This window comes from Schistocerca gregaria, chromosome 3, assembly GCF_023897955.1.
Source record: "Schistocerca gregaria isolate iqSchGreg1 chromosome 3, iqSchGreg1.2, whole genome shotgun sequence".
Taxonomy (NCBI): Eukaryota; Metazoa; Arthropoda; class Insecta; order Orthoptera; family Acrididae; genus Schistocerca; species Schistocerca gregaria.
In genome coordinates this window covers 844992216-845016241 of record NC_064922.1, presented here as the reverse complement: position 1 = coordinate 845016241, position 24026 = coordinate 844992216, and the positions used below count along the sequence as shown (strand labels likewise).

General features: G+C 45.8%; 1 protein-coding gene across 1 annotated transcript in view; it reads left to right on the top strand.

The window, feature by feature from the left end:
- Positions 1-236: 236 nt before the first annotated feature.
- Positions 237-24026, top strand: part of LOC126354746 (protein N-terminal asparagine amidohydrolase) — a 254994-nt gene continuing 231204 nt past the window's right edge. Inside the window, exon 1 of the mRNA XM_050004625.1 lies at positions 237-381. The gene's annotated coding sequence lies outside the window, so the exon portion shown is untranslated. The remainder of the gene's footprint in view (positions 382-24026) is intronic.

Below are 24026 nucleotides of genomic sequence, written 5' to 3'. Positions count from 1 at the left end.
TACGACACGTTGCGGGAGCAGCCCTTTGTTTTATTGCAGTTGGAGCGCCGGCGAGGAACGCGGCTGTGTGGCGCCCGGGGTCGGCGTTGCCGCGTCGCGACGCCGCGCGGGGGCGTGTCCGCTGCTGCCCTCTGCGGCCGGCCGCTGTGCCATAGCGCACGCCTCGCCGCGCAGCGCAGGCGGAGGCGGCCGAGCGGCGCCGAGCGCGCCCGACCCCGCCCGACCGCCCATGTCAGCGGCCAGTACTGCACGCGCCGCGCTGCCGGAAACACCTCACGACGCCTCGCTCCGCCCCGCGTCGCGTCACACGCCACGCCGCGCTGAGATGAGCCACGAGCGCTCCTAGGCCAGCCACGCCCGCAGCTGCGCTACACGCCACAGGTGGGCCCGCTCGCCTTCCCCCGCTCTGCTCTGCACCGCGCTGTGTCTCTGGCGCCTCGCTTCACCGACCCACTACCTACACCGCCATGTCGATGGATGCCGTGACGAACTCGCAGCGTGGTTCCGCGTCTGCCACAGCTCCACTCCTCAGCTTGCAGTCGGGGGAATTTCGTCCGCAATCCCTCGCGTATTTCACTCACAGCTGAAGAACGAAAACGCCGTGTGTCTGTTTACTGTCGTTAGATGCAGTCGTGGAACGGACCATTCACTCGAACACCACACAGTTAAAGTTTTCGTCAAGCGCTGTCACCGACACTATTCAAGACGACACACGACCACCTCGTCAATTCGCTGTCTGCAAAATAGACGACACATGCTGTGGTGACCCTTGTTAACGGGTTCTGAATGAACTAGGTTTTACTATCTGTCCCAGCCTCCCGTCCGTGGGTGAACGGTCTATCGAACAGGGACCTAACACACAATATCTCCGCTAATGCGCAACGGATAATTGCTTAAAACTCTTTTTGCGGCCCCAAAATTTGCACCTCACTGCCTGCAGACGCGTAATTCCTACAAAGATTTCACTTCAAAAGTGTAAAAGCGAAGACCTCAATCTCAGAATAGTTGTCATTCCCAATAGCGTATCTCACTGCTTTTACTGAAAAGCTGACACGTAATAAATTCGAATCGAGGTCATCTGTCATACGCGTCGTTTCAACTTGTAAAAATGAAACAGGAGACTGCTTAACACTCGGTCTACATTATATTCTGGAAAACACATATGCAAACACTGCGCTTCGTAATCACTAACTACACTGTTGTGTAAAACTTAAGGACGGCAGACACTTTCGTTTGATGTATCACTCAAGTGACATAGCTCGAACAAACTTCGACCGTACGTAGAAAGAACTACTATAGTATCGTCCTGAAGGTAGCCGACAGAACTACAAAGCGAGACGAACAGAAATGACACTTTTATTCAAAACAGTAATTACGCCGATGTTACTGCGATTTGTGATGGTCCGCTGAACATCATAAAAGGAGCGACATGGTTCTTAATATGGTGTGGGGTCACCGTAGACGGCAATACATGCTCTGCAATGCGCTCCCACGCTGGCTGCAACGTTGTTAACGAGTTCTTGTGGTAGAAAGTTCCATTCCTCAACCAGCGCAGTTGACAATTGGTGAAATGTCGTTGTGGATTTAAGTCAGGAGAGCGGGCAGGCGAGTCAATTCGCCGAATATCTTCTCGTTCGAATATCTCATCCACCTGTTGTGTTCGATCCGGTCGCGCCATTTCATCCATAACAACTGCAAAGACGCATATGGATAAGGAGTACAGCGTCAGAATAATGTTGACCGGTGAATAGGCCGTGCTCAGTGATTTGGAGGTCAGTGCACCCATGCATCATGCTTCCGCCCACCATAACAGCTGGACCACCAAAACGGTCCTGTTCTAGAATGCTGGACGAACCCTCACATGACGAGAGGTGAGAACACAACGCACCTAGGAACATTGTCGAACATGATCGTTTCGGCGGCCGAAGTGTTACTGTGTGGAGAGGCATGTTGATACGTGGACGTACTGATATCCAAATGTTTCAACAAGGAAGACTCAGCAATCATCCTCATAGCGATACTGCATGTGCGTCTTTTCTATCTAGCCGCCGTCAGGTGCGTGGCGGAGAGGGCTTCGTGCACCACTTGTCACTTTCCCACTTCCCTGTTCCAGTCGCAGAAGCTGCGCGCAGAGAACGAAGCTCTCTAATTTTGCCTTCATGAACTTTTCGCGAGATATACGCAAGACAAAGCATTATATTAACACTACTAAGAAAATAAACTCTCGGAATTTAAAGAGATCACTTAGTGATTAATGCCTGTCTTGTAGGGTCTGCCATTGTGTTGGCTGATCACCTCTTCTATTCTTTCACACTTAGTAACATAGGACGAGGCGCCTCGCTTTTATGTGGACCTTCTCTGTTTTCTGTAACAATACCTTCTAGAATGGGTTCCACAGTGACGAAGAATATGAACGTGCAGGTCAAACTATATTATAATCTACGTCATTTGTGGATGGACTACATTGCCTGAGGATTCCTCCATTGGATCTGTGTGTGACATGTGTTTTTCTAGGGATTACCTTTGTTTAAATCGCACCGGACGCATTTACGCAGATATTTAATGGATGTGACCGCTTCCTGTGCTTCTTCGGTAATTGTGTTATTGTAGATGATGATGATGATGATGATGACACAACCATTGAAATGTGTAATCCACTTTAAAATAAGAAGAAAGTGTATGCAATCAATGACATCGATTTGTTGTTGCATCTTAGAATATATTTTGAGGTAAAACATAGTGAGATATCTCGAATAGAATGGCTTCCTCCATACCAGCCTCCTTGGATTCCGAAACCCTCGATCACGTGGAATTCAACTCTCAGTTTTTGCCACATGGCATCCTGAAAGCTATGGACCAAGGCCATCAGGTAGATGCAGTATTCCTCGATTTCAAAAAAAAAAAAAAAAAAGTTTTGACTCAGTTCCACATCTGCGCTGCGCTTACTATCAGAAGTGTGATGGTATGGGGTATCAAGCGAAATTTGTGACTGGACTGATTTTTTGGTAGTAAGGACGCAGTATGTTATCTAGGATGTGTAGTCATTGACAGAAATTGATGTAATTTCAGGCGCGCCCCAGGGAAGTATTTTGGGACTCTTCTGTTCATGGTCAATTTTAATGACTGTAAAGAAAATTTTAATAGCAGCTTCCGACTTCTTTGCATACAATGCATTTGTCTACATTGAAGTAGAGCCTGAAGAAGCCTCTCAGATATTCAATTAAATTTGGAAAGACAACAAGCAGGTGCAAAGTTGGCAAATTGCTTTGATTGTTCAGAGACATAAAATTTGGCACTCCACAGGATACAGAATCGAAGAATTCTGTGACTGGAACATCAACAGAAATATGGAATGGAACGATAACATCATCTCAGTTGTAGCTACAACAGGTGGAAGAGTTCAGTCCTTTGTAGGATAGGGGGAGAATGCTATCAGTCTGCAAAGGAAATTACTTGCGAGACACTCGTGCGACCCATCCTAGACTATCGTTCGTTTGCGTGGGACTAGTACCAAAGGGGCTTAACAGGTGGTGCTGGACGTATACACAGAGGACAGCAGCAAGAGTGATCTCAGATGCTAAAACACACAAACTAACAGACGCCTGAAGATAACACCCACCCCCCACCCCCCGTCCTGTGAAGGGCACTTGCAGAATTACAGCCACCAGTTTCAAGTGAGGAATCTGGGATATATACTACAATCGCCTACGTATCGTTACCTTAGGGAGTGCGATGACAATATTAGAGTATTTACGGCGCGCACAGACGGTTTTAGGCGGAAACTATTCCCGCGCAACATATGCAAATGGAACAGGGAGCAACCACAATTTGTAGTTCACTGGGAAGTACCCTCTGCCGTGCAATTCACAATGGTTTGCAGAGTATAAATGTAGATATACTGAATAAGCATTTACCCATATATGACTCTCCTGGAATCACATTGCCTCCCTTCGATGTGTAGAGGCGTCAAGTTTATCAATGAATGCGAACCATTCATTTGCGTGAGCGTATTCTCCATCATTAAATATGTCACAACAGAAATTCATATTAAGTTGTTGTTAAAGCCTTCGTCCAAAGACTGTTTTAGTCCAGTTGTCCAGTCTGGTCCATCCTGTGCTAATAACAACTGCAACCGCCGTCCACTTGGACGTGTTTGCTGAAGTCGAGAATACAATTTTTACCCCCTTTACTTCCTCTGTTGCCAAATCAACTATTCCCAGATACCTGAGAGTGCGTCGTATCTCCCTTCCCCTAGTCAGTTTGTTGTGAAGCTCTCTGAATGTGTACCAATTCAGATTAAGCACCGTGTCTGTAACCATCTCACCCGAGTGTAACGCACCTGTAACCACTATCTGCAGGCGTTCCACGTCCTGCGGTACGTGTTCATTAAACGGATTATGCAACATTGTTGTATATCCCGTACAGGTGTTTTGTGAGCAGCATCCGTTGTAGACAAACCGGTTTGCCTGTATCCTACCAATGAATCGACGCCTGCGTTCGATACCGCGCTATTGTCCTTGCTTTCTTCCGACTCATGGACGATTTCAGCCGGCCATTCACGAAGGGATCCAGACGCTGGACGCGGAATCTCGGCGGCTGAGTCTCGTCGTATGCGTGTCTTTGAATCAGTACCGTCGACAGGAGATCTCAAATTGGTACCATACTTCTAGATTTCGGCAGAGCCTTTGTTATCGTCCCTCACAAGGGGCTTCTGATCTCATTGGGTGCCTATGAAGTATCGTCGCAGTTGTGCGATTGGCTCTTGATTTTCAGAAGGGTCACATTTCTTGGCAACTGGCGCAAAATCGTGGAGTGAAACAGAAGTGATATCTGGCGTTTACAAAGGAAGTGGTATAGGCCCTCTCCTGTTTCTAATTTATGTATATGGTTTAGAAGACAATCTGAACAGCCACCTTACACTGAGGTGACAAGTCATGGGATATCGGTAGGCACACATACAGATGGCGATAGTAGCGCGTATACAAGGTATAAAAAGACAAAGAAATTTACCAACGTCACCTGAATGTCCCAGGCGAGTGTTGTAATATATTGAAACTTCAAGTAAATCCACAGAAAAGCCAAGCCACCATCTTTGGTCGCACCGCTTGTGTTTCCATCGTCCAGATTTCTATCTCTGCATCTTCAACCAACCCATCCGTCTAAGTCAGTAAAGTATTTAGGACTAACTCTCGACAGAAAAGTAACATGGAACGTACTTCTCCTTACCATCCAACACAAAGCCCGAAACCAACTAAAACTACTAACAAGCCTCATCTAGGGTCTTCATCCTTCTGCCATTATCCTCACCTTTAAATGCCTCATCCACCCCATCCTAACCTATGCCAACATTGCCTGGATGTAATTAATTTTGTTTAAAAATATAACGCTTTTATACCAGTTGAAAAGAAATTTCCTTCATAGGCACATGACTAATTGACTGGGTTATGGGACGAAACGACGAGTTCATCAAAAGTTCCTTTCGTAAGATAGTGTGTCCTCTAAAAGGTGGGCGGACCCAGTCAGAGGGGTCAAACTATAAAGCGAGGAGGCTAAAAACACACAGAGTAGAAGACATAAAACCGTAGGCGAAATCTAAAAACTGGAAAAACAGAGGGATGAAAGAGCTGTCTTTCCATGTCGGTGTGGTCATGGGTCCCAGTCTCAGAAAACACGAAAAGAGGCCCCAACCACAACCACACTGCCCCTGCTCCAGGAGTAAAGCAGAACCTTATACCTGAAAATAAAAACCACTTTCACGTAGGAAACTGAGGACAAGTTAAACAATCCACGAATCATCTGCTAATATTAAAGACAAGGAATCTGGAAGGCTGTACTTGGTACAAAGGGCCAAAAGAAGGGGACATTGCTTGAATATATGGGATACTATCAGTCTGGCCCCACGATCGCATTGTGGGGGTGGCTTTTTACACAAGAGAAAACAATGAGTGAGCCTGGTATGACGGATGCGAAAACGGCATAAGACAGTGGACTCCTTGTGGGAGCCTGGATCTGTCCCTTGAAATCCTGGAAAGACATGCGCTCGTTCTCGCCTTCTGCATCCGCTTACCTTCCTCAATTCGCATCTTGTACCAACTCATCTGCTTTTCAGACCTTCTACACCTTCTACTCTTCGGATCCGATACCTAATCGCAAAACCCAGTCCCAGCACCCAGTTCCCACCCACTACCAACCAATCTAGGTGCTCTGCTGCGCCACTACATCCATATTCCTCCTTCCATGCACCTCATGCCATATCAAACGTCTGTCGTACTTCAGACGTCGCCACGCTGTCCGTTTGAATACCTGTCTTGCTGCAAACAAGTACACTGCCTGACTCGATATACATGACGTGTCCGTACGATCCTGTGAGCCCGAGGGAACAACATGACTGTCCTCTCGGGCGCTCGTCATGTGGAATAGCTGACATCCTGCCTCTCCATGTACATCATATTCCGCATGCCACTTGACGGCGTGTAGCAAAGGGTACCTCTGGTATCACTAACTCATGCCCCCTTCTATGTTCCATTTGCAAAAGGCGCGTGGGAAGAATGACGATGAACCTCAGTATTTGCTCCAATTCCTCGACCTTTCTCGTAGTGTTTTTCGCGAGGAGAATGCAGGAGGAAGTAATACGCTCTCCAACTCTTCCCTGAAAAATGCTCTCTCGAAATTTCAATGGAAAGCATCCTTGTGATACACAATGCCTCTCTTCTGGCGTCTGCGACTGGAATTTGTTGAGCGTCTCTGTAACGTTCCCGTGACGAAACGCGTCGCTCTTCGTTGGATCTTCTCTAGCTTTTCTATCAGTCCTACCTGGTAAGGATCCCAGACTGATTAATAATACATAAGAGTCGGCCAAACAAGCGCCTTTTTAGCCACTTCCTTCGTGAATGAGTTACATTTCCTTAAGATGCTGAGTCTGGGATCTGCCTTTTGCTAATATTTGGTTTATGTGGTCATTCCACTTAAAAGTCGCTCTAGATATTTTGCTGCAGGTACTGTTTCCAGCAGTTTCTCATCAATAGTGAAGTTGTACAGTAGTGGATTTCTTCTATGTATGCATATTATGTTACATTTATTTACTTTGAACCTCAACTGCCAGAGCCTGCACCATTCATAAATGCTCCACAGGTCATTCTGTAAATCGATGTGTGTTCCGCCGTTGTTACCCCTCTTACAGACAACCGCATAGCATTTTTCTCTTCAATTCTTTATTGAACATAATGAGAATTACACACGCGAAAGAATAGTGTTTTATATACACACCCTATTTGTCCACGTAATCTGCATCCCGTTGTATGTACGGCCTTCCTCCAGCGCGAAACAAGGGCGTGTATGCCATGTCGGTAGCAATCCTTGTCCTGGTGACGGAACCAGTGCTTCACTATGTGAATCACCTCATCATCATCCTCAAAATGTCTTCCACGAAAGGCATCCTTTAATGGCTGAAAGAAGTGGAAGTCCGAGGGGGCTAGGTCAGGTGTGTCAGGTGTGACAGCCGTGGATGATCTCCCCGACCGCTGCAAATCGTGGAACTCCGCCGAACCGCCTTCTAGTGACCTCGCCCTCAGTGCCCAGAGACTAACTGAACTTCCGTCGACAGTAGATGCTCCATAGACTTTGCACAAGCGTTTGTGGATGTTTTCCACAGTTTCTTTCTCTCCAGTGAGAAATACATTGACGGCACGTTGCTTATAACTTACATCACCTACAGACGCCATTTTGAAACTGTCCTGGAGCTACGCTATCTGTCGGAAGTGACGGAAACTTGGCGCGCTCACTGAGGAAACTTCAAATGATACATTCGTAACGTTTCGCATTCGTAGCATTGTTTCGGCGAGAAAAAAAATGCGGCTCATTAGTTTCTGAGCAACCCTCGTATTTGCTTTATGTGGTCATTCCACTTAAAGTCGCTCTGGATAGTTGTTGTTGTTGTTGTTGTTGTTGTTGTTGTTGTTATGTTGTGGTGGTGGTCTTCAGTCCTGAGACTGGTTTGATGCAGCTCTCCATGCTACTCTATCCTGTGCAAGCTTCATCATCTCCCAGTACCTACTGCAACCTACATCCTTCTGAATCTGCTTAGTGTATTCATCTCTTGGTCTCCCTCTACGATTTTTACCCTCCACGCTGCCCTCCAATACTAAATTGGTGATCCCTTGATGCCTCAGAACATGTCCTACCAACCGATCTCTTCTTCTAGTCAAGTTGTCCCACAAACTCCTCTTCTCCCCAATTCTGTTCAATACCTCCTCATTAGTTATGTGATCTACCCATTTACTCTTCAACATTCTTCTGTAGCACCACATTTTGAAAGCTTCTATTCTCGTCTAAACTATTTATCGTCCCTAATTCACTTCCATACATGGCTAAAATCCATACATATACTTTCAGAAACGACACGACTTCCTGACACTTAAATCTATTCTCGATGTTATTATTCAGAAACGCTTTCCTTGCCATTGCCAGTCTACATTTTATATCCTCTCTACTTCGACCATCATAAGTTACTTTGCTCCCCAAATAGCAAAACTCCTTTACGTGTCTCATTTCCTAATCTAATTCCCGCAGCATCACCCGACTGAATTCGACTACATTCCATTATCCTCGTTTTACATTTGTCAACATCTGCTTTCTTTGGGATTGGAATTATTATATTCTTCTTGAAGTCTGAGGGAGTTTCGCCTGTCTCATACATCTTGCTCAGTAAACGGTAGAGTTGTCAGGACTGGCTCACCCAAGGCTGTCAGTAGTTCTAATGGAATGTTGTCCACTCCCGGGGCCCTGTTTCGACTTGAGTCTTTCAGTGCTCTGTCAAACTCTTCACGCAGTATCATATCTCCTATTTCATCTTCATCTACATCCTCTTCCATTTCCATAATATTTTCCTAAAGAACATCGCCCCTATATAGACTCTCTATATACTCCTTCCACTTTTACTCCTAGATATTTTGCTGCAGGCACTGTTTCCAGAAAATTCTCATCCACAGTGAAGTTGTACATTAGTGGGTTTCTTTTCCCGTGTGTGCACAATCTGCTACATTTATTTTCTTTCAGGGTCAGCTGCCAGAGTCTGCATCATTCGTCAGTCCTCTGCAGGCCACTCTACAAATCCATGGGTCTCTGGCCTTCTTACCATCTCATAGACAACCACATCATATGCCAGCAGTCTTGCAGAGCTTCCGACCATTTCTACTAGATCACAGAGTAACGATCCTATCATACTTCCTTGTGGTACTCCAGAAATTACTTCCCTACATCTGTCCATTTTGTTCCGTTAAGAGCAACGTGTTAAGTGGCTGTTCTGAACCCATATTCGCATAAAAGTCGTGAGATCCCTATCAACACCGACAAAAATGTCGCGGGACGATAAATTACAGCCCCGATAGGTTACGAACCTGCCGCTGTACAGTTGTAACATGAGCTGGTAGATGTTTGGCTTTCTTAAAAGGTGCATATCATAATTTCGTCAAAAACAACAAACATTCAAATACGATTTCTGAACGAGAAACCCGTTGCGTAGAGTTTCCTTATGTGCCGAGTGTGGATGGCGTTGGTTTGCAGGTTGTCCTGAAATGCTGAGCATATGCATGTCGGAGCACGCCTGTTCGACCTTTCGTAACGCGCCGCCTTCATCGTGTTGCAGTTTGAGAGGCTATTAGAGAGCAAACGAGCACCGGACCGGAGTGGTAGGCAGTACAGCGGGACCCGGTCGGTACTGTAATGCACGGCGCCGGCGCCAGCGCCGGCAAGTGGCCGAGTTACGGTGTGAGCCTGCTGGGGTCGCCTAATTGGCGAGAGCTGTTTCCGCCCGCCGCCCGTCTCTCTCTGTCTGCCTGTCTTGTCCGTTCCCGGGCAGTGTCCCTTGTCCGGGCGGCGAGCGTGCTAGAGCCGAGCTGCTCCCCGCAATGGCCGCAATTAACGCCACAGCAGGCGTGCTAACAAGGACGAGATCCAGGACTGCAGAAGAAGAAAAAAGACAGTACTACACAAATGCGGCGTGACGGCCAAGGTGGCGGCGTGATGGAGAAACGCTCAGTAGCGGGCGCGCGAGGAGCGCCGTTCGAAATTGGGACAGCGGCGGTGGAGGGCTGTTGCATGCACGGTCGTGAGTTCAAAACCCACCTGAACTGTGCAATATTAATTTCTATATTCGGTTTCTAGTACATTCTAGAAGTATCCACAAGTGGCAAGAACCATTGTACTGGAATATCCTGTAGCTGTATACATGGTGGTCCATTGATCGTGACCGGGCCAAAGCGTCAAACGAAAAAACTACAAAGGACGAAATCGTCTAGCTTGAAGGGGAAAACCAGATGGCGCTGTGGTTGGCCCTCTAGATGGCGCTGCCATAGCTCAAACGGATATCAACTGCGTTCTTTTAAATAGGAACTCCCATTTTTTATTACATATTCGTGCAGTACGTAAAGAAATATGAATGTTTTAGTTGGACCACTTTTTTCGCTTTGCGATAGATGGCGCTGTAATAGTCACAAACACATGGCTCACAGTTTTAGACGAACAGTTGGTAACAGGTAGGTTTTTTAAAATTAAAATACAGAACGTAGGTACGTCTGTTCATTTTATTTCGGTTGTTCCAGTGTGATACATGTACCTTTGTGAACTTATCGTTTCTGAGAACGCATGCTCAAAATGATATCCGTCAACCTCAATGTATTTGGCAATACTTATAACGACATTCCTCTCAACAGCGAGTAATTCGCCTTCCGTAATGTTAGCACATTCATTGACAATGCGCTGACGCTTGTTGTCAGGCTTTGTCGATGGATTACGATAGCAAATATCCTTCAACTTTCCCCACAGAAAGAAAGCCGGGGACGTCAGAACCGGTGAACGTGTGGGCCAAGGTATGGCGCTTCGACGACCAATCCACCTGTAATGGAATATGCTATCCAATATCGCTTCAACCGCACGCGAGCTATATGCTGGACACCCATCATCTTGGAGGTACATCGCCATTCAGTCGTGCAGTGAAACATTTTGTAGTTACATCGGTAGAGCGACCGCTTACGGTCGCAGGTTCGAATCCTGCCTTGGGCATGGATGTGTGTGATGTCCTTAGATTAGTTAGGTTTAAGTAGTTCTAAGTTCTAAGGAACTGAGGTCCTCAGCAGTGAAGTCCCATAAGGCTCAGAACCATTTGAACCATTTTTATGTCGCCAGACGCATAGATTCTACACACCGACGTAAATAGTCGACTTGTAGCTACTTCTACCTACGATTTTAGAGATTCTGATGGAATATTATCTATCCCTTCTGCCTTATTTGCCCTTAAGTCCTCCAAAGCTCTTTTAAATTCTGATTCTAATACCGGGTCCCCTATTTCTTCTAAATCGACTCTTGTTTCTTCTTCTATTGCATCAGACAAATCTTCCCCCTTCATAGAGGCTTTCAATGTATTCTCGATATATCCTCTCTCTCCTCTGCACTTAACAGTGGAATTCCCGTTGTGCTCTTAATGTTACCATCCTTGCTTTTAATGTCCCTGAAGGTTGCTTTGACTTTCCTGTATGCTGAGTCACTCCTACCGACAGTCATTTCTTTTTAGATTTCTTAACATTTTTCATGCAGCCATTTCGTCTTAGCTTCTCTGCATCATACAGGTATCTTTCCTAAGTCGTTCTGGAATTTGTTCTGATCTTCTGATGACATTACTAGACGATAAACGACGTGCCAAATTCAGAAGAACGCAAAATCCTCGAGAGTGGCTAAGTTTCACGGAAGCTAGAAATTTAGTGCGGACGTCAATGCGAGATGCTTGTAACAGTTTCCACAACTAAACATTGTTCCAAAATATGGTAGAACACTCAAAGAGATTCTAGTCGAATGTAAAGAACACCAGTGGCAAAAAACAGTCAATACCGACACTGCGCGATAGCGATGGAAATGTCACCGATCATAGTGTTACTAAAGCGGAGTTACTGAATACAGCTTTCCGTAATTCCTTCAGGAAAGAAGACTAAATAAATATTCCCGAATTCGAGACCAAAACAGCTGTTAGCATGAGTGACATAAAAGTAGATATCTTAGGTGTTGCGAAACAAATCACATAAGAAAGGCAAGTCTTCCGATCCAGATGGTATACCAATCAGATTCATTTCAGAGTATGCAGACACAATGGCGCCTTTAGTAGCAATCGTATGCAACCGCTCACTTGCCGAAAGGTCTGTTCCTAAAGACTGGAAAGTAGCACAGGTCACACCAATGTTCAAGAAAGGAAATAGGAGCAACCCATTGAATTAGACTCATATCACTGACTTCAATTTGCAGTAGAATTTTGTAGCACATACTGTATCGAACATTATGAATTACCTTGAAGAAAATGACTTACTGATTCAGGAAATATCGTTCTTGTTCAACGCAGCTAGCTCCTCATTCCCATTAAGTAATGAATGCTGTCGACAAGGGATCTCAGATCGATTCCATATTCCTAGATTTCCAGAAGGCTTTTGATACCGTTCCTCACAAGCGACTATAAATCAAATCGCGTGCATATGGAGTATCCTCTCAGTTATGTGACTAGATTCGTGATTTCCTCTGAGATACCACAATTCGTAGCGATGGACGGTAAATCATAGAGTAGAACAGAAGTGATATCTGGCGTTCTGCAAGGTAGTGTCATAGGCCCTCTGCTGTTCCTGATTTACATAAATAGTCTAGGTGATAATCTGAGCAGCCCCCATAGATTGCTTTCAGATGACGCTGTAATTTACCGTCTAGTAAAATCATCAGACGATCAATTCCAATTACAAAATGATCTAGACAGAATTTCTGTATGGTGCGAAAAGTGGCAATTGTCTCTAAACAAAGAAAAGTGCGAGGTCATCCACATGGGTACTAAAAGAAATCCGATAAATTTTGGGCACACGATAAATCGCACAAATCTAAGGACTGCCAATTCGACCAAATACCTAGGAATTACAGTTACTAGCAACTTAAATTGGAAAGACCACTTAGACAATATTGTGGGGAAGGCGAAACAAAGACTGCGCTTTTTTGGCAGACCATTTAGAAGATACGACAAACCCACTAAAGAGGCAACCTACATTACACTTGCCCGTCCTCTGCTGGAATATTGCTGCGCGGTGTGGGATCCTTACCAAGTAGGATTGACGGAGGACATCGAAAAAGTGCAAAGAAGGGCAGCTCGTTTCTTGTTATCGCGCAATAGGGGTGAGTGTGTCACTGATATGATACGTGTGTTGGGATGGCAGTCATTGAAACAAAGGCGGTTTTCTTAGCGGCAAGATCTACTTACGAAATTTCAATCACCAACTTTCTCTTCCGAATGTGAAAATATTTTTTTGACACCCACCTACGTAGGGAGAAATGATCACCATAATAAAATAAGAGAAATCTGAGCTTGAACGGAAAGATTTAGGTGTTCCTTTTCCCACGCGCCATTCGAGAGTGGAATGGCACAGGAGTAGTATGAAAATGGTTCGATGAACCCTCTGCCAGGCACTTAAGTGTGAATTACAGAGTAATCATGTAGATGTAGATGACCTGCAAACACCGTAAGACGGCTGCTCAGATTCTGTCCTAAGTCGCTTATATAGATAAGAAACAGCAGAGGGCCTTTAACATTACCTTGGGGAAAGCCAGAAATCACTTACTTTTTACACGATGACTTTCCGACAGTTAACTACGAACTTGACTTCCATGGCAGAAAATCACGAATTCAGTCACGTGACTGAGACGATATTCCATAATGACGTAATTTCACTACAAGCTGCTTGTATGGTAGTGTAAAAAGCTTCGGCAAATCTAGAAATACCAAATAAATTTGAAATCCATTGTCAGTAGCAATCAACACTTCGTGTGATATTCTCTTTCATACAGTCATGTGCTTCATGCAGACGTTTTACGAAACAATTATTTTGTTTGTTTCTGAATTTCGATTTTGTTTGCTTCCATAACCTTTCTGTGCAATGATATAAGGAACTATCCAAAAGATTCTCTTCGAATGCCGTACAGTCTAGAATCGGTATGCCAATAGGACAAAATCGCCGTGAGCGTTGAGGTAATCTACACTCCTGGAAATGGAAAAAAGAACACATTGACACCGGTGTGTCAGACCCACCATACTTGCTCCGGACACTGCGAGAGGGCTGTACATGCAATGATCACACGCTCGGCACAGCGGACACACCAGGAACCGCGGTGTTGGCCGTCGAATGGCGCTAGCTGCGCAGCATTTGTGCACCGCCGCCGTCAGTCTCAGCCAGTTTGCCGTGGCATACGGAGCTCCATCGCAGTCTTTAACACTGGTAGCATGCCGCGACAGCGTGGACGTGAACCGTATGTGCAGTTGACAGACTTTGAGCGAGGGCGTATAGTGGGCATGCGGGAGGCCGGGTGGACGTACCGCCGAATTGCTCAACACGTGGGGCGTGAGGTCTCCACAGTACATCGATGCTGTCGCCAGTGATCGGCGGAAGGTGCACGTGCCCGTCGACCTGGAACCGGACCGCAGCGACGCACGGATGCACGCCAAGACCGTAGGATCCTACGCAGTGCCGTAGGGGACCGCACCGCCACTTCCCAGCAAATTAGGGACATTGTTGCTCCTGGGGTATCGGCGAGGACCATTCGCAACCGTCTCCATGAAGCTGGGCTACGGTCCCGCACACCGTTAGGCCGTCTTCCGCTCACGCCCCAACATCGTGCAGCCCGCCTCCAGTGGTGTCGCGACAGGCGTGAATGGAGGGACGAATGGAGACGTGTCGTCTTCAGCGATGGGAGTCGCTTCTGCCTTGGTGCCAATGATGGTCGTATGCGTGTTTGGCGCCGTGCAGGTGAGCGCCACAATCAGGACTGCATACGACCGAGGCACACAGGGCCAACACCCGGCATCATGGTGTGGGGAGCGATCTCCTACACTGGCCGTACACCTCTGGTGATCGTCGAGGGGACACTGAATAGCGCACGGTACATCCAAACCGTCATCGAACCCATCGTTCTACCATTCCTAGACCGGCAAGGGAACTTGCTGTTGCAACAGGACAATGCTCGTCCGCATGTATCCCGTGCCACCCAACGTGCTCTAGAAGGTGTAAGTCAACTACCCTGGCCAGCAAGATCTCCGGATCTGTCCCCCATTGAGCATGTTTGGGACTGGATGAAGCGTCGTCTGACGCGGTCTGCACGTCCAGCACGAACGCTGGTCCAACTGAGGCGCCAGGTGGAAATGGCATGGCAAGCCGTTCCACAGGACTACATCCAGCATCTCTACGATCGTCTCCATGGGAGAATAGCAGCCTGTATTGCTGCGAAAGGTGGATATACACAGTACTAGTGCCGACATTGTGCATGCTCTGTTGCCTGTGTCTATGTGCCTGTGGTACTGTCAGTGTGATCATGTGATGTATCTGACCCCAGGAATGTGTCAATAAAGTTTCCCCTTCCTGGGACAATGAATTCACGGTGTTCTTATTTCAATTTCCAGGAGTGTACTTACCGATGCAGTAGGTTGAAAATACCCGTCCTTAACTTCGTGCTACACATCCCCGTTGCACATGAATCGTCAACCCTTCAAGGCCTTTTTTAGGAGTGGAAGCCGTGATAATATCAGGGGGGGGGGGGGGGGGGGCGAGATCAGGAGTACAGGGCTGGTGCTCGAGTGTGTCCCACTTGAAAGAACGCAACATTCTCTTCCGAAGTAAGAGTGATTTCAAGTGTGCCCCAGGGGAGTGTCGTAGGACCGTTGCTATTCACAATATACATAAATGACCTTGTGGATAACATCGGAAGTTCACTGAGGCTTTTTGCGGATGATGCTGTGGTACACCGAGAGGTTGTAACAATGACAAATTGTACCGAAATGCAGGAGGATCTGCAACGAACTAACGCATGGTGCAGGGAATGGCAATTGAATCTCAATATATACAAGTGAAATGTACTGCGAATACATAGAAAGAAAGATCATTTAACATTTAGCTACACTACAGCAGGTCAGCAACTGGAAGCAGTTAATTCCATAAATTATCTGGGAGTAGGCATTACGAGTGATTTATAAAGGAATGATCATATAAAGTTGATCGTCGGTAAAGCAGATGCCAGACTGAGATTTATTGGAAGAATCCTAAGGAAATGTAATCCGAAAGCAAAGGAAGTAAGTTACAGTACACTTGTTCGCCGACTGCTTGAGTATTGCTCACCAGTGTGGGATCCGTACCAAATAGGGTTGATATAAGAGGTAGAGATGATCCAACGGAGAGCAGCGCGCTTCGTTACAGGATCATTCAGTAATCGCGAAATCGTTACGGAGATGATAGAGAAACTCCAGTGGAAGACTCTGCAGGAGAGACGCTCAGTAGCTCGGTACGGGCTTTTGTTGAAGTTTCGAGAACATACCTTCACCGAGCAGTCAAACAGTAAATTGCTCCCTCCTACGTATATCTCGCGGAAGGCCCATGAGGATAAAATCAGAGAGATTAGAGCCCACACAGAGGCATACCGACAGTCTTTCTTTCCAGGAACAATACGAGACTGGAATAGAAGAGAGAATCAATAGAGGTACTCAAAGTACCCTCCGCCACACACCGTCAGGTGGCTTGTGGGGTATGGATGTAGATGTAGATGTCGATCAGTTGGCGTAACTTCTGCTTTACGGCATTTGCGATATGGGGAAGTGCGTTGACCCCTTGTCACACACCATTCCACAACGATGCTTGTTTTCGACAAAAATACTACCCCATTTATATTCTTCATTCGCCGACGGATGTCTACCGGTGTTTGTCCTTCGGCAGCCACGAAAAGGGTAACGCCCCATTAGTCTTGTCTGGACACATTTGATACTAACGTCGCCATAGTTCATGTCTCACATTTACCACACTCACTTCGGAACGACACGAGTGCCTCACTAATCCCATGTCTACATGTCGGTGCTTATATACCCGCATTGGAGTCACCCTACGTTTCATATACGCTGCTCCTCAAACGGAAACTTTTTGATCGCCCCTTATGCCATAGAGATAGTAACACTGTTATTCTCTCTAAATCCACGATTTATCTGATACTACACTGTTTTACTCTCTAAATCGACGATTTCTTTATTACAATGCCACTGGCCATTAAAATTGCTACACCAAGAAGAAATGCAGATGATAAACGGGTATTCATTGTACATATATATTACACTAGAACTGACATGTGATTACATTTCGACGCAATTTGGGTGCATAGATCCTGAGAAATCAATACCCAGAACAACCGCCTCTGGCCATAGTAACGGCCTTGATATGCCTGGGCATTGAGTCAAACAGAGCTTGGATGGCGTGTACAGGTACAGCTGCCCATGCAGCTTCAACACGATGCCACAGTTCATCAAGAGTAGTGGCTGGCGTACTGTGACGAGCCAGTGGCTCGGCCACCACGGACCAGACGTTTTCAATTGGTGAGAGATCAGGAGAATGTGCTGGCCAGGGCAGCAGTCGAACATATCTGTATCCAGAAAGGCCCGTACAGGACCTGCAACATGCGGTTGTGCATTATCCTGCTGAAATGTGGGGTTTCGCAGGAATCGAATGAAGTGTAGAGCCACGGGTTGTAAAACATCTGAAATGTAACGTCAATGCGAACAAGAGGTGACAGAGATGTGTAACCAATGCCACGCCGAGTGATATGCCAGTATGGAGATGACGAATACACGTTTCCAATGTGCGTTCACCGCGATGTCGCCAGACACGGATGCGACCATCATGATGCTGTAAACAGAACCTAGATTCATCCGAAAAAATATTTTGCCATTCGTGCCCCCAGGTTCGTCATTGAGTACACCATCGTCGGCGTTCCTGTCTGGGATGCAGCGTCAAGGGTAATCGCAGCCATGGTCTCAGAGCTCATAGTCCATGCTGCTGCAAACGTCGTCGAACTGTTCGTGCAGATGGTTGTTGTCTTGGAAACGTCCCCATCAGGTGACTCAAGGATAGAGACGTGGCTGCACGCCATGCGGATAAGATGCCTGTCATCTCGACTGCTAGTGATATAAGGCCGTTGGGATCCAGCACGGCGTTCCGTAGTACTCTCCTGAACCCATCAATTCCATATTCTGCTAACAGTCATTGGATCTCGACCAACGCGAGCAGCAATGTCGCGGTACGATAAACCGCAGTCGCGATAGGCTGTAACACGACCTTAATCAAAGTCGGAAACGTGATGTTACGCATTTCAAATGTTTAAATGTGTGTGAAATCTTATGGGACTTAACTGCTAAGTTCATTAGTCCCTAAGCTTACACACTACTTAACCTAAATTATCCTAAGGACAAACACACACACCCTTGCCCGAGGGAGAACTCTAACCTCCGCCGGGACCAGCCGCACAGTCCATGACTGCAGCGCCCATGACCGCTCGGCTAAACCCGCGCGGCGGTACGCATTTCTCCTCCTTACACGAGGCATTACAACAACGTTTCCCCAGTCAACGCCGGTCAACAGCTGTTTGTGTATGAGAAATGTGTTGAAAACTTTCCTTATGTCAGCACGTCGTAGGTGTCGCCACCGGCGCCAACCTTGTGTGAATGCTCTGAAAAGCTAATCATTTGCATATCACAGCATCTTCTTCCAGTCGGTTAAATTTCGCGTCTGTAGCACGTCATCTTCGTGGTGTAGCAATTTTAATGGCCAGTAGTGTATATTTCCGTTTGGGTCTTTCGTACCTTTGAAACTATCATTGATTTACTTTCATTTTGGTTACTTTTCAAATTGAGGGGCGTTTTTCGAGATTACGATATCGTGTGCAAAGTTTGTGTTCAGTATCTTCTTTTATCTCTACTAATTTTTTTTCCAAAAATAGGTCGAACAAAACAGATGGAATTAGGTAGTTATGCCGCACTGGTTTCCAATTCCTCACTGCCTATTCCTACGGTTCTTCTTAGTTTCTTTCAAATTTAATGCACGAATCGCCCATCGTTGAAGTCGCTCCCCAAGCCCTCCAACAAACTATGCGTCGTGTGAATCACTAAATGTGACACATCTCCCTGTTATAATCTAAGGTTTTTTCCTTTTTTTTTTTGTCTGCTTTCCCAAAACAAGAGTTGATATTCTCCACATTTTTTGATGCGCTGAGTTGGAGGTAAGAGAAGGCGATTTTCGAAATTGTGACAGCCAAGGTTCGTCAGATGCTTGGTTAATGCGAAGAACAGACCACAACAATAATTAGGCTGTTACCATTAATGTTTCGACTTTACTCGGAGTTAACACTAAGAACAGACCATAACAAGTATTAAACTGTGATTATTAATTTGATGTTGCTCCAGTATTGTGTTAGCTATTGGTCAAGTGCTCCGACGTAGGGCAGGTCCCATAACGGCTTACACACGATACGTCTGTAGTACGCTGGTCAGCGTACTGTTTACCGCCCCCCCCCCCCCTCTCTCTCTCTCTCTCTCTCTCTCTCTCTCTCTCTCTCTCTCTCTCTCCCTCCCCCACCCCCCCACTATCACTGATTCACTATCACTTGACTTCCTCCACAGTTAGTATTTGCTTTTTGATAAAAGTATAACAATATTTTTCTGAGGCGCTGTAGTCATGGACTATGCGTCTGGTCCCGGCGGAGGTTCGAGTCCTCCCTCGGGCATGGGTGTGTGTGTTTGTCCTTAGGATAATTTAGGTTAACTAATAAGTGTGTAAGCTTAGTGACTGATGACCGTAGCAGTTAAGTCCCATAAGATTTCACACACATTTGAACATAACAATATTTTCACGTAAGAAATTTATGAAACGTGAAGGCAGTAGGGTACTAAATACGCAAAAAGACAAGATCCAGTAGAAATTCTTGGATAATACACGAGACATCGAATATAACTGACGAAAAACGAAAAATAAAAAATTCATCAAATTAAAAAAGGCTACAACAGTAATATATAATTCTGAAAAATGAGTTTGAGAGATAATAGAAAAAGGCGAACTATAACGTCTAGAGGAGAAGTTGAAAAAGCTGTTCAAATGGCTCTGAGCACCATGGGAGTTAGCCGGCTGGGGTGGCCGAGCGGTTCTATGCATTACAGTCTGGAACCGGGGGACCGCAACGGTCGCAAGTTCGAATCCTGCCTCGGGCATGGATTTGTGTGATGTCCTTAGGTTAGTTATGTTTAAGTAGTTCTAAGTTCTAGGGGACTGATGACCTCAGATGTCAAGTCCCATAGCGCTCAGAGCCATTTGAACTATGGGACTTAACTGCTGCGGTCATCAGTCCCGTAGAACTTAGAACTACTTAAACCTAACTAACCTAAGGACACCACACACATCCATGCCCGAGGCTGGATTCGAACCTGCTGCCGTAGCGGTCGCGCAGTTCCAGGCTGTACCGCCTATAACCGCTCGGCCATTCCGACCGGCTTGAAGGCTGTAAAAGCGTGTATGACTGTTCTACGCAGATGATGCCTATAGGAAAACTAAAGAAACCTTTGCCGGAAAGAGTTGTATAAATATCAAGAGCTCAGATGGCAAGCAAATACTAACCACAAAAGAGGATGCTAAAAATGTAAATGTCGTATGACTAGGGGCTCCCGTTGGGTAGACCGTTTGGCAGGTGCAAGTCTTTCGATTTGACGCCACTTCGGCGACTTGCGCGTCGATGGGGATGAAAGGATGATGATTAGAATAAAACACAACGCCAAGTCCCTGAGCGGAGAAAATATCCGACCCATCGGGGAGTCGAACCTTTTCTTGTTTTTTTATTTTTATTTTTATTTCAATAACACACACTCTATTTTCAAAATATCAGTTAGCAACATAACAATACTTTAATACAGTTTTTACAGACCTCTTTGTTACGAGACATTCTGTCGCACTGACTACTCACCTACCGGGGGCGGACAAGAGGATACTGAAACGTGGAAGGAATATACAGACAGGATGTACTGGGGCAAGAAATTGAAGACAGTACTACCCGAGGGCGTGCTGAAAAGTAATGCTCCGAATTTTTTTACTTTGTTCTCAATATAGGTTGAGGTATCACATGTCAAACATATTATTCGGACGACTTCCCGCTTCGCTGCCAAAACTTGAAAACCCTCTACCTCTAGATGGCTCAGAATTGCAGCGTGTAACACAACGGTGTCAATGTAACTATATCGGAACGTGAAAACAGCTTTCTGTAAAAGAGTTTCCAACCGCACAAGATGTCGACCACTCATGGGGCACCTTATCCTTCAGCATGGCAATGCCGGTCTACGTACAGGCGCTACATCTATAACAATCCTTCGCCTTGGGTTGACTGTCAACGATCATCCTACATACAGACCCGATTTGGTCTTATTCGGTTTCCAAAATGTGAAGAACACCATCGAGAACTTCACTTTTATAGTGGTGAAGCGGTGCAAGCAGAGGTGAGGTTGTGGCTGTGTCAACAAAGTCAAACATTGTAAACTAACGGTATCAATAAGGTAGTCTCTTGTTGGATGAAATGTATTCGACGCCAGGGTGACCATGCTGAAAAATAAATGCGTACACATGAAGAATATAAACGTAGAATGTTAACAAAGTTTGTTTTATTAAGAGGTGTAAGAGTTTTCACGTAAAAAAAATCGGTGTCATTTCTTTTCAACACGGCCTCACAGCTATGGAAGAGGAAGTAAATGAATTTGAAATGGGAGAGACGATGTTGCGAAAAAAATTTGATAGAGCACAGAAAGACCTAAGTCGAAAGAAGGTCCCTACGGCAGACAACAGTTCCTCAGAAATATTAGAGTCCTTGCGAGAACCAGCCACGACAAAACTAATCCAACTCGTATACAATATTTATGGAGATCAGTAATAATATTATAATTGCAATTCAAGGCAGGAGGTGAGAGGTATAAATATTACCGAATCATCAAAGTAATGAATCATGGTTGCAAAATCCTGACGAATTATTTACGGAAAAATGGAAAGTCTGGTAGAAGCTGATCTCGGGGAAGACCAGTTAGGGTGCCGTAAAAGTTTAAGTGCATGCGAAGCAATGCTGAAACTACGCCTTAATTTAGAAGATAGGTTGAGGAAAGGAAATCGCACGTTTATAGTTTTTATAGATTTAGAGAAAGCTTTTGGCAATGTGGACAGGACTACACTCTTTGAAATTCGGAACATAGCAGTGGTAAAATCAGGGACCGAAAGATTATTTCGACCGAGTACAGAAACCAGACAGCAGTTAGAATAGGCGAGGGGGCAGGAAAGGAAGCAGTGGTTGAGAAGGCACTGAGACAGGGTTGTAGCCTATCCCCCGATGTTATTCAATCTGTACACTGATCAAACATCAAAGGAACGGAAAGAGTAATTTGGAAAGTGAATTAAAGTTCTGGATAAGAATTTAAACTTTAAGGTTAGTCATCGACGTCGCAATTCTGTCAAAGACTACAAAGTACTTGGAAGAGCGTTGTAACGGAACTGATAATGTCTGGAAAAGTGCTTGTACATCAACAAAAGTGAAGTCCAGGTAATGGAATTTAGTCCAGTGAAGTCACGCGATGCTGAAGGAATTCGTTTAGGAAATGAGACAAATAAAGTAGCAGATAAGTTTTGCTATTTTGCCAGCAAAATAACTTACAACGGCCGAAGCAAAGAGAATATAAAATCTAGATGGGCAACGGGAATAAAAGCCTTTCTTAGCCTTGTACGGAAATGAAACATGGACCACAAGCAGTCCATACAGGAAGAGAGGAGAAGATTTTGAAGTGTGGTGTTACAGACGAATGCTGAAGATTAGGTTGGTAGTTCGGATAATTAATAAAGAGGTTCTGAATCGAACTGGCGAGAAATGAAATGTGTGGCACAACTTGATAGAAAGAAAGGGGGCGATTGATTGGACACAACCTGAACTATGAAAGATTATATACACCGAAGAGCCAAACAAACTGTTACACCTAACACCCTTTAGGACCGCGGCGAAAACACAGGAACGCCGCGACACGACGTGGCATAGCACGCAGGGATGCCGCAACACGACGTGGTATGGACTCTACTAATGTCTGAAGTAGTACTGGAGGGAATTGACACCGTGAATCATGCAGGGCTGTCCTTAAATCCGTAAGAGTGCGGTGGGATGCAGATGTCTTCTGAACAGCACGTTGCAAGGTAATAATATTCATGTCTTGGGAGTTTGGTGGGCAGCGGAAGTGTTATACTCAAAAGAGTGTTCTTGGAGCCACTCTGTGGCAATTGTGGACGTGTGGGGTGTCGCATTGTCCAGCTGGAAATGCCCAAGTCCGTAGGAATGCACAATGGATATGAATGGATGCATGCTTACGTACGTGTCACCTGTCAGAGTTGTATCTAGACGTATGAGGGGTCCCATATCATTCGAACTACACACTCCCCACACCATTACAGAGCCTCCTCCAGCTTCAACAGTCCATGGATTCGTGAGGTTGTCTCCATACCCGTACAAGTCCATCAGCTCGATACAATTTAAAACGAGACTCGACCGACCAGGCAACATGTCTCAAGTCAGCAGTTGGATGTCGGTGCTTACGGATCCAGGCGAGGCGTAACGCTATGTGTCGTGCAGTCATCAAGAGTACACGAGCGGGCCTTCGCCTCCGAAAGCCCATATCGATGATGTTTCGTTGAATTGTTCGCACGCTGAAACTTGTTGGCGGCCCAACATTGAAACCTGCAGCAGTTTCCGGAAGGGTTGCACTTCTGTCACATTGAACGACTCTCTTCAGTCGTCGTGGTCCCGTTCTTGCATGATTTTTTTTCCGGCCGCAGCGATATCGGAGATCTCAGCGATGTCGGAGATCTGATGTTTTACCGGATTCAAGATAATCGCGGTACACTTGTGAAATGGTCGTACGGGGAAATGCCCACTTCATCGCTACCTTCCAGATGCTGTGTCCAGTGCGCCGACTGTAACACCAAGTTCAAACTTAAATCTTGATAATCTGCCATTGTAGCAGCAGTAACTGCGCCAGACACTTGTCTTATACAGGCGTTGCTGACTGCAGCGAGGTATTCTGCGTGTTTGCATATCTCTGTATTTGAATACGCATTCGTATAACAGTTTCTTTGGCGCTTCAATGTAAT